The sequence below is a fragment of the Lepisma saccharinum genome, chromosome 10 (genome assembly GCF_977018435.1).
Source record: "Lepisma saccharinum chromosome 10, izLepSacc3.1, whole genome shotgun sequence".
NCBI classification, from domain to species: Eukaryota; Metazoa; Arthropoda; class Insecta; order Zygentoma; family Lepismatidae; genus Lepisma; species Lepisma saccharinum.
This window is the reverse complement of record NC_139238.1, coordinates 80718064-80738095: the sequence shown is the minus strand read 5'-3', so window position 1 is coordinate 80738095 and position 20032 is coordinate 80718064. Positions and strand designations below refer to the sequence as shown.

At 40.4% G+C, this 20032-nt stretch overlaps 1 protein-coding gene across 1 annotated transcript in view; it reads left to right on the top strand.

The window, feature by feature from the left end:
• The first annotated feature begins 907 nt into the window (after positions 1-907).
• The window catches only part of LOC145993981 (putative multidrug resistance-associated protein lethal(2)03659), a 150887-nt gene continuing 131762 nt past the window's right edge, over positions 908-20032 (top strand). The window contains exon 1 of the mRNA XM_083130010.1: positions 908-941. The gene's annotated coding sequence lies outside the window, so the exon portion shown is untranslated. The remainder of the gene's footprint in view (positions 942-20032) is intronic.

Below are 20032 nucleotides of genomic sequence, written 5' to 3'. Positions count from 1 at the left end.
CTCCAATCTTAATCCACGCACGACGCGATCGCGAAGTCAAACGTTCTGTTTTATAATAACGTGGCGTGAATTATCGGACCCGTTCCCGCCTGTCTGGCAGCCGCCCGCAACGGCGCCAGGAGGAGTGTCGGACAACAATGAACTGTGAGTAGTGATGTTCACAAACATCACAAACAGTTCTGAAAAAGGGAACACGATTTTCTTCGGTTTCTCTTTGTGTATCAGAAGCGAATTGCGAAGGTTTCTTTCTTATTAAATAACTATGAAACGGGCATTTTTAAGCATTTAGACGTACCCACGCAGATATTTTGTGAATTCTCCAGATTTGTCGCTAAAGAGCACACGAAGTAGCCAGAAAAGTCGCTCGTCGCTTTTTCATGTCTTTTGTCGCCAGCTAGCATTACAAATCCGCCAGATTTAGCGACTTGTCGCTAGAATTGACAACACTGATGTAGGCTACGCAAGCCTTATCACTGAGACTGTCACAATATTGCGGCTGTAACACGCATCATTCAACTTGCAACCCATAGCCTATACCTGGTCGGAACAAACTCGCATAATCCGCTAATGTGGGTTCCTGCGTTACTGACGTATAGATCGACCACAAGGAAAAGGACCTTGGGACGAAAGTCCCCGCGCAGCTTTCCCTTCTTCCCTCCACCTCGGGCCATAAGGAAGCATGGTCCACTCTCCCCCTCTCCTACTCGCAGGGGTACGGTGCACAGGAGTCGCGGGTCTGCAAAGAAGCTCACAGTGTTTGATTGGTCACTCAGTTGCTCTATTTTGTTGCGAAACACTAAGTGGTTGCTTCAAAAGAGTTGAAATATTAACACGTTATCGAAAGAAGATAAGGAACACAGTCCGCAAAAGGTGTACAAAAGAAGGTCTATTGTTTAGCGGATCCAGGTGGCGCCACATGCGGCTGTCTCCCAACGCTGGAGGTTAGTTTGTTCTGCACGAGGTGTGCTGAAATATTTATTTGATAATTATTTTAAAAATCTATTACACTTTTTACGATTGTACCTAGGAGGTGGATTTATAGGTATTAACAACACTAAAAGTACTACTGTCGCTACAGGGATGTCCGTTGAACTGTGGAAACTGTGGAAACTGTGGGCTGTCACTGCGAGTCTGTGTTGCCACATTCAACGCACATCATTGAATAAAAAATCTGTATACAATCTGTTTCGCAATGTGAATTGACATTCATAATGGGTTTTAGAAACAGCTGCAAGAGCTTCAAAACAAGAAAGAGATCGTATTTGTAATACTACCCAATACTAAGAAAAAGTTGTTTCACACAATTGAGAAAATTTTTTGGCCGATTTAAAAAAATCTGAAAAGTAAGAATTGTATCTAAAATCTTCTACCTGCACTACCTTTAACTTCTATCACGATCGGATCACAAGCAGTGCCGGATCTACAAGCCGCAAAACCCCGCAGTGCGAGGGGGGGCGGAAGCAAGTAACCCTTGGGGGGGGTGAGCCATTGGCATAGTAGAGGGTTCGTATATGCGTATGTAAAAAATAAACGTAGTTACTCAGATAAAGGTAAAGTTCCCTGTGCGTGTGCATATAGCACCTTGCCATGAAGGCACATTTAGGATATATGGGCCCTACCTATTTCCGATGTCGGCCATCTTGGTGGGGATGTGATCAGCACTAAGCTGCGGTCGCCTTTACACCCTCCTCCGGGTACCATTGATTTGAGGTCGGGTGGGCCCAAGAGCCGCTTTATGCGAGAAAAGGGTCGGAAAAATTCCGCCTTTAGATTATCCACCCATGGGTTTCCCGCGTGGCAATCAGACTAAAGTGCGCGTCAAATCTCCTGCATATGGCGATAGCCAATAGCAGCGCACTGCAGCGGTGCCATGTCGAAATCTCCCACGGAAAAGAGACAGCGTGGTTGAGCGAACTAGGCAACGCCGCACGTCTGTGATTCGCTGGTGCTGTTCAGCCGTTCAAGGCCATATGCAGGAGATTCGACGCGCTCTTCCGGAATCAAATCAGGCAAGAATTTCACGAGAAATGGAGTGGTGAATGTTTCTTCAACCTATCATTAATCGGGTAAACGTTACGACTGCATGATTGTAACAAATGTATCATTTTCCAGGTGTGAGAAAACAGTGTCATATATACATATGTCCTTCTCATTAAAAAAAATGAAGGGTAGCGTCGTCGCCTTGTAATCAAGGGATCCCGGGTTCGATCCCGGTGGAGGCACATAGTGGTTCGGATCCCACTCTAAATTGTATGTCCAGTCCCGACTAGCCTTACTGTGCATAAAGTGGACTTAAACACCAAATCAATCAATCAATCATTTTAAAAAAATTGAGTTGAATTCAATATGGCGAACGTCCGCTTGGAATACACCAAGGTGGTTCCCCCTAAGCCTAACCTGTTTTTATCGTGACCAATTGTACCCAGCCTAACTCCATTACTTTTTATAGGGGGAGTTAAGGGACTTTTGAATCAACATCTAGGCTCTATACATATGGGACTTTGTTAACGTGAGATCAAGAATTACACACACGCACATGGGCACATATGCATATGTGTATGTGTGCATATGTATGTAATTTATATATATATATAATGTGTGTGTGTGTTAAGGTAGGTAGGTAGAGGGGGCCTTTGGTAACATTTTGCGGGGTGGCCCAAGATTTGTAGATCCGGAACTGATCACAAGTTTTTTTTTTATTTGTAGAATTTCACAGATAGCGGTCGTTTGGAAAACACCAAGAAAAGTCACTTTTTGTTCTCATGACGATAAAAAATCGATGACATATTCGAAAAAAGAAATGATTTCCATAGATTAACACAGAATTGAATAAGCTAAATTTTGATGTAACTCTATTTCATGTAGGTCCACTGGTAAATGTTTAATTGGGAGGCCAAACTCGAATGTCCATAATTTTCATTTCGATAGTAGGCATTGAAAAACGATACTGAAAAAATTAAAACCGCTAAAACAGACATTTATCCTAAACTTGTTTCTGGCGACTCCCATTTGGTGACCTTCAATATGATATGGTGTCCTGGATTGCGTTGTGTTGCAATCAGCCGCTTAGATTAACATAAGCAATTTGTCCGTCGCTAATTTCGTTCTCTGTTGTTCAGAGGAATGGAATTGGGCTAACGATAAAAACTTTCGTGACTAGGGCTCGGAAGTTGAAGACCTATAAATTGCCAAAAAAAAGGACCTAAAAACTGGAAAAGAGACGTATAAGTGTGATCCAAATTAATTAATAAATTCAGTTTTAATTACATATTTAATGAATAAAAAAATATAAAATCTGGTGGTATGGAACACACAGTGCGCAAAAAACTGAAAGTTTCAAAACAAGAGAAAGTTGCCACTTGCAGCCCAACCTTCCAGACGAGTTACGGTTAAAGGACCTTGTACCGTACCTGCTTCAGTCGTCCAAAAATGTTTTTCTCTTGTTTCAGGGATTGTTCAAATATATTTATTTATTTTTATTTCTTTACTACAGAAAGGATTTTTAAGAGGTAATGAACTGATGATGATTCGAATTGAGAATGGGCAGTAAAAACGTAGTCGAAAGAAGGTGAAGTTGCAAAAAAATCCGTTAAGACCTAAAAAAATGCTAAAAAGGACCCATAAGCCAAAAAAACGCCGAAAAAGGCAAAAAGGACAAATAAAACCCACCTTTTTCTGGCCTACAATGACCCAAAATGAACATATATTATGTTGGGCCTCGTCTTCGGACACTAGGAAAAAAAAGGATTTTTCCTTAACTCCCGAGCAGGGAGTCGTAACGTAACGAAATGAAGCTGTAGTATTTTCAATTACGGTTTCCGTTACGTTACAACCAGAAACGAGTAACTTTTTTCGTGAACAGAAACGTTACCTCAGGTATATGAAACATTACGTTACAGGTGTGCATAACGGTACCGAACCATAACTGATCTGTAAATCAGTAGGCCGTTAGGTGACGCTTTAACGTTACATCCATTGCCGGCAACCAGTAACGTTACAGGGTAAGAAAGAGGTTCGTCACGTATTGACTAGTAACTTTAGTGTGTGTGGAAAGTGATAGTAACGTTGCAATTAACCAGTTACTTAATTGAGGTCACGACTGTAAAAACGTTACACTCCTTGCTTCAAAGCAACAACGTTATTGATAGCTGGTATCATACAGACCAGTGACGTGCGGTGACGTCGACACTTGGGGTAGCAGTCAATGGCGTGCTCAAGGGGGTTGGGGTTTGTGTGGGTCACACCTCTCCCCCCTTTAGGGCCCAGTATTCCTAAAGAAAAAGAATGTCAATAACAGGAAAAGATTACAAAATGATGAATGAGTACTAAAAATAAGTACACGTGAACCCCACCCACATTCGAAAATAAAAGAAAACTATTTGATTTGACTACTATGCCAGAGATCCTGGGTTCGAATCTCGGCTTGGCCATGGATATTCTTTGTGTGTTCCCCTTCATCAATTTTATCGTATCATCTTCGCGATTAGCCAAAAGCGAAGTAAAATAAACCAAATCAAGCCATCAATCAATGATTTGATTTCATTTTTGTAACTTAGCGTCCCTTTTTTGTCACATTTTGTTAATTGCGAAGATGATAAGATAAAATTAATGAAGTGACAAACACAAAGAACACCCATTCTCAGGTCGGGGTTCCAACCCGGAACTCCTGGTGTCGTAGCGCGCTGTGATAACCACTCCCTCACGGTTGGTTGATTTGGTGTTTTAAGTACACTTTATGCACAGAAACAAAACAGGTAACAAAACACACTTTTTTGTAGTTTTTTCAATAATATTCATTTGGCTTTTTGAGTTCTGAGATACATTTTTCATTCCAAATTATTTCATTATTCACTGCAGAGTACAACACATAGGACAAGAATGTGCACTCATCACGGGTTCGAATCCTGGCCTGGATTGTTCATATGAGGTCCCTTCATCAATTTAATCATATCATCACTCATCCTCATTTTCGCGACAACCAAATGTGGCAGAAAAGCGAAGAAAAATAAACCAATCCAACAACAATATGAACGCGCGTTCTCCTGCCCAAATAAATACATCCGTATTTATGACTGTTAGGGGCCGAGAGTAGTATATTTAAATAAAACACTACTAAAACGAGAGTGAGAGAGAGCCCGAGCACATATTTGTAATTTAATCATTATATATTCCATACTTGAAGAAAAAGAAAGAAAGCATAACATTATTGTCTGCACATAACACATTCCCATTTCATAAATAATAAAACTACATCCCATATTATACATACATATTGTACATCGTGTAAAAGGTTTTGTTCGGGCGGCTGTTTCTACCTGGAAACTGGTCAGGCGGAAGAAGAGCGAGCTAGGGTATCCAGCGAGCTTTGTCCGCGGATCACACCGATGGACGAGAAGCGCGTGGAAAAGAAAGTGTTGCATATGAACTGTGGCTTTAACAAGACAATAAATATTGTGATTTGAATATAATTCGAAATGTTAGATTGATTGATCTATTTCTGCTAGACTAGCTACTCCTCAGTGCACGTCACTGATACAGACGTTCCGATGTGCAATACCGTGTCCGATGCCGTGTTCCGGAGAGAATAACATAGGTCTCTTGTATAATTGTGCTCGTTACTTTTATACCGTTAGTTCTTTTCCTCCACAAAAGTCTGTTTCGAATAGCAAATACCGTTATCGAAGGCGTGTTCGAAAAAGCCTCATAATTGTGATCGGCAGCATAGTAACATGACAGTATTTTTACACCTTGGAAGTCATTAAGTTATAATACGTATTTTCGTTTTGGATGTCAGTGAAAACATTAAATTGTAAAACAAAACGTTTGAAAACATCCGTAAACAAGATTCAGCGTGACAGAAGTTCTGGTTATCGGAATTTACTGATTAACTATGTATTTATCACAAATATATTTATTTTCTGCATACTTAATCATTTACGTGGATTTGTTCTAATTTGATTATCTATGCAAGATGAATTTTAACATGTGCGTTTACTTTATACAATATGAAAACAAACGTTTGTTATAAGAAAACGTTTATATCTATCTTTCTCTCTCTCTCTTTCAGTTTACATGTGTTACATCAATTTAAAAAATACAGTATGTTTGGCAACGAGAATGATTCGTGCTTAGATTAAGTTGCTGAAGGACGAAACATAAAGGACCAACCAAAGAATCATCCGTGCCACGCGTTCGTCCACCTAAGCCAGAGGCAAGCTTTTTCCTATCGGAAGACGAAAAATAATTCCTTGCTGCGCGACCTTGAGAAGGCGAACTGAACCACAAGGAAAGAAATCTGTGCAGACTCCTGTGCATCTTAATGCCGCGTGGAGGGAAGGGGGAGAGTTGGCCGTGCTTCCTTATGGCCCGAGCTGAAGGGTAGAAGGGAAATCTGCGCTGGGATTTTTCGTCCAAGGTTTTTTCCCTTGTGTTCGATCATAGCAGCAGCACCACGCAAAATCGGAAAATGTGAATCCTCAAACTTTGTACACGTGACCTTTGGTCACGAAGCATCCGAGTAGACAACGCCCTGGGGCGATATGAAAGGCACTTTTAGCAAGTAGAAAATACGTAGAAACGAAATGTTAGATGGAATTGTTGTACGAAACAAGCAAAACCGCGTTTCAGTCAATTTATTTTTAGTTGAGGAACTCGAGAGTAAGTTGGAAATATTTAATGCCCCACGTTGTGGTGTGCTGTTCGAATAATCAGAATTGGAGTGAGAGAAATCTGTAGTTAAGGTCATTCAACACGTCAATTTGTAACTGTGAATGGAAGTTTTCTTTGATTTAGCAGGAAATCAGTCTTCTACTGTTGTAAGTAATAAATGGAAACACATATATTTTCTGCTTGACTAGGAATCCACAGCCGTTATCCAATCAATCAGTTTCTGTGTTTGAAACTTCTGTCTAGGATAGCTGATACATACAATTTGCTTTTAATAACAGCAGCTTCAATATAACATATCCATTCTTGTCATACCAAGTAATGTTTGATTTTGATTTGTTATATTTAACTTTGGTTTTCTGCCACTTTTGGCTAATCGCGAAGACGAGGATGGGTGATGCAATGACAAAATTGATGAAAGGACATCACAAAGAAATAATGAAAACAATACACAGGCTGCGATCCGAACTCGGGACCTGTGGCGTCGCATTGCGCTCTGCTAATCACTCCGCCACGGAGGTCTGCAAAGTAATGTTTGACCATACATTGTTCATGAAATAAATAACATAACATATACAGTGGCTCAAATTAGTAATCGAATACTACGTAGCATTTTGCTGCATTTCTTCACAATATTTCAAAATTAACAACATGTACATAAATATAAACGATGGTGAAATATTTATACGCATTTATTAAAGTTATATTCCCTGTTACATTTTTACTTTTTTAATTTTGGGTGCGTGACCACTGAGACTATTTTCCACCCGCCACGTTATATGGGGTCCAACCCCTTACCATAACAAATAACATAACTGTAATGTCGCATAACTGAAATATTAAAATATTCTGACTTAGGTTAAAAGCTGAGGCTGTAAAGCGGCACTCAGCACACATAAGGACAAAGAGACAGGACAACACACAGAATTATACTGGCCATAGGGCCAGTCGCCAGAGCCTCGTTAGTCTGCTAGAGCAGTCCAGGGTGTTCTACGTGGAATGAAGTTGACCATTGGGTGTACTACGTGGAAGGTCACCCCTTACACCCCTGTTACGTTTTCAAATCTGAAAATAGTTATTTATGTTTGGGTGTGAAAAAAGAGATCACTTTAATATTCAGACAAATCGTGAAAGCCTTCTGTTTCTGTTAAGCTACTTTTCCTTTCTGACAAGTTCCCAACTCATGACGCGCAACATATGCCGGCGCATATTGCGCGTCATTTAGTGCACTGTTTCCAATTCAAAACTACTTCTGCAAAATACGCCCGCTACAACACTGGAGTGCAGAACCGCAGTGTGGAGTTGTGCAGTGCTTTAGAGTAGTCAGTGTTTCTTCTCTTGTATTGTAATAATTTGGTGGTGATTTAACTTGTGTAAAGATGAACAATACAGCTATGGCGGGTTTTGTGGTTCTGGCAGGCGCGTACTATGAACTTCTAAAAAAAAAGAGGCGAAAACGACCTAGATGGTGGATTAGAAGTTTGCTAGCGAAAAAAAAACTCGTTGATGAGAGACTTACGTCTTTAAAGTGGATACGAAAACATTGTACGAATGACTGCAAGTGATTTTGCATTGTTATTAAATCTTGTTGGACCACAGATTGTAGTCGCGACGTCTGTTTCTACCAAGGTTCGTAGACCGCTAGTCTAGACCGGCGGCAAAGAAGTCAACGGACTTTGGTTTCTACTCTAGTGCGTATACCCGTGCCCCAGGAACTTGCTGCAGGCTGTTCCCATTGTCCCTGGTACATGTTGTGCGTCTTAATCGTTTGGGGCAATTTTGTCTGCGGCATGTCGCAGACAGTTTCCATTTCAACAAATGCTTGGCACATGCAGCATCGCATGCCGCGCGTCATGTTGCGCGGCAAATTTGTGGTAATAGAAACGAGGCTTTACATAGTTTTTTTTACCGGTCAACTACAGTGCAGGAAAGGAACAATTCATGCTACTTCCTGACTAAATCTGTTACCAGTAGCTGCATTGCTCCCTGACTGAAGTACGAGAAAAATGGTTAACAAAAACAAAAAAATACAACATTTGACGAACGTCAGCTATTTATTTTTACTGTACCTGACCAAAGGGTGCAGGTACAGGGAAATTGAAAATGTTAAGTACATGTAAGCGTACCGTGGGTGACGCAATAAAACGTAATGAAAAGGAAAATGAGGTAGATTTCGTATCTCAGAAAATTCGACCAAGAGAAATAGGAGAACGAAATGAACGAGCTTCGGTATAAAAAATCAAGACCCTTTCCTCACCCCCCCCCCTTTCCCAAACCAAGGGCTCCGAAAGCAGCTGTGCAACTTGGAGCAGGCATTGGGACTGCTGCTGTACGGTTCAGTAGCGTTTCGTTCGAGTTGCAGTTCGTCCGAAAGGGAAATTCCTAGAAAAATGCTACAGTTCGTCCGCGACAGTTTAATGAGTTACGTTTCGTCCGAGCCTGGCTGATGATGAGTCACACCTTGACTAACCGGTGGCAGCGGTGGAATTGGTGACCAGGATACCTCAGTTTACAACTTTTAAAACTACATTGCATAGACAGCGGAGGGCAGCGCAGGAAGTGCAGACTCAGCCAAATAGTCGAAAGAGGGATACCAGGTTCGATACCCGGTGGATGCACAAGTGGTTCGGATCCTACTTTAAACTGTAGGTCCAGTCCCTATTGGCCTTACTGTGCATAAAGTGGACTTAAAACAACAAATCAAATAAAATAAAATCGTCGAGAAGAAGTGAACTTGGATCCAGAAATTTTAGTCATGGCAGATGGCAACGCTTTCTTACTATGTGACAACTATGACGGTGAGATTTGCAAATTCCAGAGGGAAAGAAATATTAAAACAACAAAAAAATATTTTCTTGGATGGAGCATTTAAGATTGTTTAGCAAGCAGTTTGCTTCATTAAACACTATTAGGATGGTAGCCCTCGGACGACACGCTACTCGGTCAAGTAACCGTAAGCTGCCTATTCCTGGAATTCGGACGAAACGCTACGCCACGTGCTGTCCATCCGAAATGGTAATCTGGCGGTTCAGAAAGCGAAGATGAGTATGAAATTAGTCTTTTTTTCAACATGTCCATTGAGAATGTAAATGATCTGTTCATTTTTAATTTGTCAGGCAATCTTTAAAGTTGACATTATAGTTCTTGGACCTTCGTCGCCATTGCACTGAAAGTTTATATCATTGCAAAGGCTGATATACCTATCTACCTGATAGAACACTGGAATTGAATGAGATTAGGTAGTTGTTCTGTAATTCAGATAACACAATTCCATTATAACTTTGTCATTCGGTAGCAAAGTAAAATAATCGATTACTTTGATTTCACAATTATTCAAAATGTATCTATCTGTTAAAAGCAAAAGTAAGAATCGAAGTCCACCATGCCAGCAACACTACTACTTCTAAGCAGGTCCCACAAGTGACTGAGGTTAGAATGAAAGTTTGTCTTGTTTTAAGTTCGCTTATATGCACAGATAGGCTAATTGGGAGTGGACCTACAGTTTAAAGTGGAATTCGAACCACTGTGCCTCCACCAGGAATCGAACCCGGCTAGAATGCAAGTAGTTTCTCATACTCAGATGGCAATTGTGGGCTGCAATTGCTTCGTCTCTTATCGTCTGATAGCTACATATATTAAATGTGTTTTTCGTTCATCTACACAATATGTCAGCAGCCACAAGAATGCAAGCTCAAGACAGGCACACAAATTTGGAAGTAGTAAATACTGTATAGATGAATGAACAGGGCAAAATTTAAATTAACACACAAGTGTTGCTTTCGAAGATCTTAGCATGCTGTGGAGCAAATTATGGTTTTGCATTACAGGGAAGACACGCGAATACCACTACTCACTCGTGCATGCAGTGATCGAAGTGGTAGTTTGTAGATAGGGTGGACGTTGGAACGAGCCTTGGAAATCTGTCGGGAAGTTGTTTATGTTATTGTTTTACATAATTTGTAGGTAGTCACACGTGGTCTGTGAAACAGAAAAGTCACACATATAATTCTCTCGAGGCAGTTTGTTGCAAGAACCCTTTTTGCAGGCCACGGATGCATGGGTAAAAAAGTGTAGCTTTCCTGGCGAAGTGTTCTCGGCTTGCGAGCCAGCTTAAATCGGCGTTAGCGTCCAATGTTTCGAGCGCATACATTGCTCCCATAAGGTAGAGAGCACCCTGCTTAGAGCAATGTATGCGCTCCAAACGTTGGACGCTAACGCCGATATAACCTGGCTCGTAAGCATAGAACTCTGTTCGAATCTCCACAGGCATATAATAAAAATGTATCATACCCAAATGACACATCTGGCGTAATACCTAACGTGCCAAATTTTGGAAAATAGGGGCTGAGCGTGTGTGAGAACCAGAGGGACTTAACTCGAATTTATCAAATTTATAGGAGAGGAAATAATGTATTCTTAGGAATATGACTCTTAAACGTGACTCCGCCTTACAGATAAGAATTAGAAGTGGAAAATGTCGATTTACTCCAAATACTCTTCAGAGGATTTTTTTTTAACAAAACTGAAAACTGCATTTTTGTAGTTACGTTCCTCCGATTCCCGTAGGACGATAGGAGAAATAAATTTCATGAGCGATGTTTGAAAGAAGTTGTGTTAAGATGTCAAACATGTAGGCCACAGCCATTATGTATGAAGAAAGCATAGAGGATAAGCTCCAATCACACTTAATCTAGGCTCACAACAAAGATAGCGGCTGAGTGACCTAGCGTAATGAAAGGCAAATGAAACAGTTAATCATTGGAAGAAACAATGAGTTTCATGTTTAAGATCATTCTATCAACTAATGCAGTTGCTTATAAAAATAAAAAATGATCCAAAATGCTTCAAAATAATTGAAAATATGAGGCGTTGCGGATACGAAGGGCGAACTCAACAATACCAAGTTTTTGGGGAGTTCGAACTGTGCCTGACAACTTGAAACTCATTTTCATCACAATGTACGCTTGTTGAGGTTGCCCTTCGTATCCGCAATGTCTCATATCGTCTCTAGAAAAAAAACGAAAAAAGGAATGCGCTCATTCAAACTAAAAACCTCGATTTGCATACTAAATAGAAGGCATTTTTACCACATACTTGAAATTAGTGTGAAAAAATCTAAAATAAGAGGAATTCCTATCCCTGTTCTTGTGTTGATATTTCCTGGCAAATACTCTGTAAGAGGCTGTCGCGGTCTATTGCCGCGCTATACATTGACGAAACAATGCTTTATACTCCGAAGTCGATACCAAAGGTTCATGGACGTCAGCAGGATTTTTTCCAGGGAGGAGCAAGCAAGGTAGTTTTTTCCAGCGGGGGCAAACAAGGTGCATGTCCCCCCGTAACAGTGTTGACTCCTCAAAAAACATTGCTTTAATTTGAAGTTATCATGTTCATGCAATAATTAACATATATTATTGCAGCTGAAATGAAATTGTGTGATATATATAATTTTTGGTTGACTTTCATTTTCCAGGTGGGTCGTGCCCCCCCCCCTTTTTCCTCTCCATGCAAAGGTTCTATTTTTATTTCGCGTCTACCACTTTCGGTTAATCGCGATGATAAAGGATGTGATAGCTGATGGAAATGTTATAAAGACAAATGACCCATCCATATTTTCTAATCCGACATTAGACTTCGCAGTGTATTACGCTAACCAATTTGCCACGGGATCGGCTTCTTCGTGTTTGTCTACTCAGTAAATGATTAATTAGGTATTCAAACTATATAGGTAGAAAAGCTATATATAATAACGAAATAGAAAAAAAATCCCCATGACGTCTTGTAGTACTATCATCAACCTACAACTTCATGCTCACAAATCCACACAGGAAACTTCTTGTGGCTTTAGTTTTACGGAATGGCCTTGGGGAATAAATATCGCACATTTTCTGGTTCAGCTCGAGACAATTCAGGTGCCTTATCAAAGCTGCTCTAAAGCACGCAGGGTTTCTAACCTACTTCGCCGTAATTCAGTTGTTGTATCTTGATTAATATGCTGTATTGTAGAGCCAACCGCAAGTTAAATAGGACCAAAAAGAATTTTCCTACGGAAAATAAGTTGGCAATGCTGCTAACACCGAGGCATTCTTGATAAGACGCTTGAGGAGCGTCGAGCAAACTTTCCCGAAAAGCACAACTCCAGTATCGAAGGTCATGCTACACGTGGATTGGCAACGTTCGGGAGTATTCTGTCTACACAATTCTACCCAAATACCTGTTTGAAAATTAATCTTCTGCTCGCATTTTATTTTTCAAATGTAGTTCTGACATTGTAGTCATTTTGCAATTATTTTTATTTGTTCTTATTTTGCTTTTCTTTTATGTCACTTTTATAATTAATCGAAAATATGAAGATGGATGATAATTAGATTAAATTGATGAAGAGACACCTAAAAAGATATTTACAGACCAGGACTCGAACCCTGGACCTAAAGCGGATAGGTTGGGGGGAAGACCGTCAATAACTCCCGCCACGAACTGGCTTATAATTTTTGTAATTTTTCAGGAGTATTTTTTGTTCTGTTCATGCATAGGACCTGCTTTCGGAAACTTAATTTATAAGTGACACACTTCGTTCGGTGGAGACAAGCCACGTATTGTTTGAGAGGAGGGACACATCTCGTTGATATACTACTAGATACAATCATGGACTATACTTGAAATGGCCTCCCCGATGGCGCAGTGGTAGCGTCGTCGCCTTGTAATGAAGGGGTGGATACCCGGTGGAGGCACAAGTGGTTCGGATTCAACTTTAAACGGTAGGTCCAGTCCCGATTAGCCTTACTGTGCATAAAGTGGACTCAAAACACCAAATCAATCAACCATATACTTGAAATGTGACGTGCTAAACACTACTTTCGGAGATCAGTTGAACATGGCAATTTTTATATACAAGGTGCATTTTCTTTACTTAGATTCATGATGTCCAAATTTTATCCTAATAGATAATCTCGCAACAACGCAAAAAGTTTTAATTGACTCGAATTCACAATGACTCATATACAGTGTCTTTATAAATGAACAGTGCAGTTTCAAAAATTAATAATAAATCTATTATTACCTTACACGGGCAAAACTTGCACCGTAAGCAGCAAAAACTGTCCAAGTTTATACAACTTTATTTATATTTGTATAAAGATAGAAATCGAGAGGGGGCAATTGCCCCTCTGTGCCCCCTTGCAGGCACTCTTAGCCGTCTGGAAGAAATAGTGCACGAAAGACGTGAAAACTAAATCCATCTTCAGTATCCTTTCGTCTTGCTACTCTTACATTCTGCAATCTTTCTTTCTATAGTTCAATGTTTGCCCCCTTGCCCCATAGAATTGATTTCTTTACAACTTTGAGGGCTAATCTTCCCTGCTCCCTGTGGTTGCGCCACTGCATCTTCTTCGGCCAGTGTTGCTTTGTGAACTTTCATTGGCTTGAAAATACTTCATATGAAGTTGGTCTCAATATTCTATGATAAAGACTGAGACTAAATAAGCTTATGCCGCGCAAGTTCAAAATAGAGGCTCAAGTTCTTAAGAATGTCTCATTAAGCGCAAGTAAGTCTTGTGCTTCTATTATGTTCCTAACAACAATAGCACTAAAATTATATATAACCCCCCCCCCCCCCGATAACATTGGACTGCGGTGAAATCAGATTAACAATGTTCACTTTCGCGAAACAACTCACTCATGTAAAACCACTCTTCAACAGAACCACCTTCCTATTGGCTTACCCCCTTTTTAGTTCCACATACCCCCCAATATCCATGGCTATCATTATGTGACAGAAATATGCTTTAACCTCTTGTTCTAACAATCACATTCTACCACTCTTTTGTCACGCATGAAATTAACCCTTAGAGACCAGAGCAAGATGAACTTTCCCTGCCTGAAAGAAATATTATCATTAACATATTTCTATATACAATATACACTAAAGCATGTTTGGGTATGAATTGCAAATTCCAGTCTGAAATATTGGTTAGAAATTAAAGTAAATGTTCAATGTACTGGTATTGTACTACTCGGGAATGTATGAAACTGAATCACTCATCAAAATGTTTTGCCTTAAGGACATACGCCGGTATGCGCGGGAATTACAAGCATGAAGTTCGAAAAAGACTTCTGTTCAAAAGAATATGATCACCTTATACTGACCTTGCCACCAACAAATTGTGGTGCGTAAGCAAAATGAACTCGACAGAATGGGTTTTAATTCACCCGATCAAAGTTTATACGTACACTCCAATGTGCAACAAAACACCTTGGTCCCTTTATACTGGACCATCGAACACGAATTGATCAATTAAATCAATCTCAGATTGAGACATATACCGTTGTTTACCCTCGATTGAAATTTTCCACAATTTTTTTTAATATGGCTACCCAGGACGCAAAGTTTCCCGCCAAATTCATCACAAGGTATACACACGAATTATGGCCATAATTTTTCACACGGATGCTAGCATATACGAAATTGAGGATGAAACTTTGTATGGTTCATGTTCCTGCACGTTCGTCTAATTGCGATGCAAGTATTAACTGAAGATGTGTACTTACAGATCAGCTGACATCGGGCGAAAAATTCTCACAACTTTAACTTATAATATCCATTTCCACACACAATGGAGAATAAATGTTCTTTGGAATTGTCGATGAACGGTCCTTGATGAACAAATTAAGCTAAATGGATCCACTTATAAGTTCATAATAAGCCCGATTTCCATTGATACTTCTCGCTTGTTCCTTGACGACCGCCATATCTTTCCTTTTACTTTTTGGTGCCCGAGCGTCTCGAACGAGATACCCAAAAGTAACCCTCAGGACACCAAGCGTCTCGATCGAGACGCTGTCTCAAGGTCGTAGTTTTTACGTTATAATTTTTTCTATTTTTGGCTAGAATTTCGGTTTTATTTTTTTATATTGTTCCTAACACATGTATTTAACAGAAATGTTTTTTTGCATTTTTTTTTGTCTTCATGAAAATGGAGGGGGAAAGGCGGGAAAAGGGACTTCTCTTTTCAAGGTCAATTTTTTGCCGACAAAGGAAGACCGGCTTTGTTGTTCTAAAGCAATGCTTTTCACTCCCTCTTGCTAAGTGCATTCGAAGGAAGCTTGTTTATCAGTATCCGATGTCAAAATGAAAGTTTTCCGTGAGGGCGCAAGCAGGGGGGAGGAGGGGGAAGACTGATTGTTGAATCTGCGTTGTGAGGATGGAATTTCGAAGCGCACTGAAGGAAATCTTTGTTTTTTTAGCACAAATGGCAACAGGGGTTACCCAGCATTGTCTAAAAATGGAATTTCAAGCAGCTGCAAGAATTGGCGCTCATTTGTCACTACGTTCTAGCTTTTCGTCCGTGAATGTGCGTAGGTGTCGTTTTGTGCCCAAGTGCGAGGACATTTTTGGGTGAAGTGACAATTTTTCAAAATAATTTTTGGGACCTTTCTCCCTTCCCCCTCCATATATACACCAAATTTGCATAAATTTTGCATTTTGTGCATTTTGGCATTTTTTTTCGGAGCGGCGGGGGGGGGGGGGGAACACCACTTTTTCTTTTCAGAAAAGTATTTTTGAGGGGATTTCCCCCTTTCCCCCTCCATATGTACGCCGAATGTGCATAAATTATATATCGTCTGAATCTGTGATTCATTCTGCGTTCAACGGTATATCTTTCATATCTCTAGGGCATTTAGTTTCTGAGCTATAGTCATTTCAAGGTACCGCTGCATTTTGAAGCTTGAATGAGTGGCCATTCCTTTCGGGGGTACAACTCAAGTTACATTGGTCATACGATAATGATGCAAATATTTTTCTGTTTCTTACATGCCAGCGATAATTTCTATGTGCATTTTGAACTTTTCAAGTCCTTTTTTTCGGAGGGCGGGGGGGCGAAACCCCAATTTTTTTTTAAAAAAAGTATTTTCAGGGGATTTCCCCCTTTCTTCCTCCATATATACGCCGAATAAATTATATATCGTCTAAATCTGTGATTCATTCTGCGAAAAACGGTATATCTTTCATATCTCTAGGTCATTTAGTTTCTGAGCTATAGTCATTTCAAGGTACCGCTGCATTTTGAAGCTTGAATCAGTGGCGTGCCGGCCATACCTTTTGGGGATACAACTCAAGTTACATTGGCCATATGATAATAATGCAAATATTTTTGTGTTCCTTACATGTCAGCGATCATTTCCATGTGCATGTCGACACTGTCATGTACTTTTTTCTTGGGGGGAGGGTGGCGGAACCAATTTTGTTTTCGAAAATTTTGGAATTTTGAGTTAGCCCCCTCCCCCGCCACATATACGCCGAATTTTCAAAAAAATTCATATAGTCTGAATCTCTGGTTCATTCCGCGTACAACGGTATATCACTCATCTCTCTAGGGCAATTAGCCTCCGATCTACACTCATTTAATTGAAACTCTGCATTTTACTCAAAATCGGCCGGGCAATAGAGGCTTACTTGTGAAAAAGGCCTTCGGCGGCAAAAGGTTTATCCCGGACCGAGTCCTCGAACCGTTCCACCGATCCGATTCCTCAAACCGATTCCATCTACGTCAATTCCACGGCTTCCTGTGGAAGTCAACGGGTTCTGTGATCTGTTCTTGGAACCAGTTCCTTTTTAACATTTGCATTCTTCCGGTTTTGATGAATCTTTTCCTTTTCTTGCAAATTCGCAATGTACATTACTAATTGCGATAACATTGCAAACATACATAATCTAATTTGGAAAATATTATCCCTCGTTGTATTTACAATACAATCTTATATTTTCATCGCTAATACAATCATTTGGACCATTTTACAATTAGAGTACAGTGAGGACATCTATTATGAAATCTTTGTATTAACCATCAGTTCGATAAGCTATTTGGCATCCAACTGCCATCTATGAGCAATTACAATCGGCCATATTTTACATTTCAAAGCCGGACCAAAAATATTACTTCACCTAACAGCCGCATATGACAGTTATCGTCATAGTTGGCGCCCAACTAAAGGTCGAACCCATCCAAACAATACTTACATTAAATCAATATACAACTGAACATAAGCTCCCATCATACATTACTCTGACATAGAACATAGACTTTCACGATACACATAAATCACAAAGAATTATTTACACCATTTACAACATATTAATATTTACAACGTGAACACTGAATGAATTCCCCAGGAAGGGAATGCTCATGTCGCCCTGGTCACCACATGCTTGCAAGTATCATCAGGTAATGAATGAGTCCATGACCCCCAGCTGCGCGCTGTCCCGCCGCAAAACCTTGCCCACTTGGCTCCACCGCCCGCCGCAGGCAAGATTCCACTTGGACACTACGACCACAGCATCCCTGATCTTTGTCTCATTAAATCACTTCCCTGGTCAAGGCAGTGCCGCAAGTCTGAACAGAGGCAAACTAGGAACAAAAAATGACCCAACAAACCAAATTTGTAAGGCTGAGGAAGACAACAGAACTAAATCCCACATTGCAGTCCGCCGCGAGACCACACCAACTTGGCTATCATGCCCGCCGCAGGTATGATATCACTTGACTTACAAAAGATTTATCCTGGCAAATATTAAAGACTTTCGTGAACATCCTTAACCCCTGCACTGGCATTTGCTTGCTCACAGGAATCCATAAGTATCGACAACAACTCGTTCACTCCGTCCAAATTCAACTCCTGCACCCTTTTGACCCAAAACAACCATTTGTTGCGGGAACATAACCACAATTTGCAGTTTTCGATCGACTGATTATTTAATCTTTCCCCTGATAAACAATCAACTAATGACAACGTCGAATTCCCGTTGTTCTCCACGCACAGATAAGGTCCTACAAACAGTTGACTGTACTTTTTTATTATTTTATCTTTCAGACCACCTGGGTTTTGGTTTTTAATAAAGACCAAATTACCCACTTCGACGGCAGGATTAGACATCTTTTCGGCATTGAGCCTTTTTAATCTTTCGTGCCTTTTACTAAAACTGTTGAGATTTGACATCACCAGCTTACCATCCCATGTGACGTTATTTTCCCCGTCCCCAAGCGGAATATCCGTCAGTCTTCTTGACATATTTAACCTAAGCTCCGAGGGAGAGTATCCCGTCTGAGTCGCAATGGAACTGTTTAAGAGGTATAACGCCTCTGCTATGTGTTCCGGCCATTTGTTAAGATTAGAACAATACAGCACCCTCATCAATCGATTTAACTCTGAGTGATAGCGTTCGACCAGGTTTGAGCTAGGATGGTATACCGGAGTATACACCAGTTGGATACCCCATGCTTTCATAGCCTCTTGAAATATGTTTGACTTGAATTGCGGTCCGTTATCAGAAATTATCTGTTTCGGGACACCTAAGTGCACAAAATAAATCTGAGTTAACTTATTTACTATCGTCTTGGCATTACTATTAACAATGGGATAGGCAACCATATACCTGGATGCAGCGTCTAATACCGTAAATAGGAACCTTTCCCGCTTCGGACCCAACGTGAACGGACCTTGGAGATCAATGAACAGTAATTGCCGAGGCCTATTCATGACGTGAGATCTTGCTACGAATTTTGCCGGATGTTTATTTGGTTTGGTGCGCTGACAGAGCTCGCAAGTTTTCACATAAGACTTTACGTCCGTCTGCATCCCTTTCCAATAAAATACTTGGTAAATTTGAGATAGAGTTTTCGCGACACCGAAATGTCCCATATCATGACATGCCCTCAACACTTTTCCAATTAACTTGTCAGGAATACAGATCCTACAGCGAGAATCTGTATGGAAATCTTTAATGTACAGTACATCGTTATACAAACTATACGTTTGGTTCCAAGTTCTAGATCGAGGATTGACGTTCACCATCGTGCCCCTTAAATGATCTATGATTTGTTTCAAATTATCCTCACTCTGGAACAAAATCAATTCCTCCCTAGTGACCATTTCCTTAACTAACTGTGAGACAGCTGAAATATTAACTAAAAATGGTTCATCCAACACATCGGGAAAATTCCTGCTCAGTGTATAAGCCAAACCATTGTCAGCTCCTTTACAATACTGTACCACAAAAGAATATTGTTGCATTTGGATGAACCATCTAGTAAGTCGAGCATTCCAAGAATGGACCGACTCCAGCCACGTAAGGGATTTGTGGTCTGACACGACCACAAATCGTCTACCTTTAAGAAAGGTGGAAAATTTCCCTATGGTAAACAGGATGGCTAAAACCTCAATTTCAGTCGAGGTGTGACTTTTCGTATGACCTGAGCAGTCTGCTAACAAATCCTAAAGGTTTCATGCTTCCCTCTACGATCTGAAACAATAACCCCCTATCCCCACGAGAGATGCATCCGTTTGAATATAAAATGTTGCTTCAAAATCA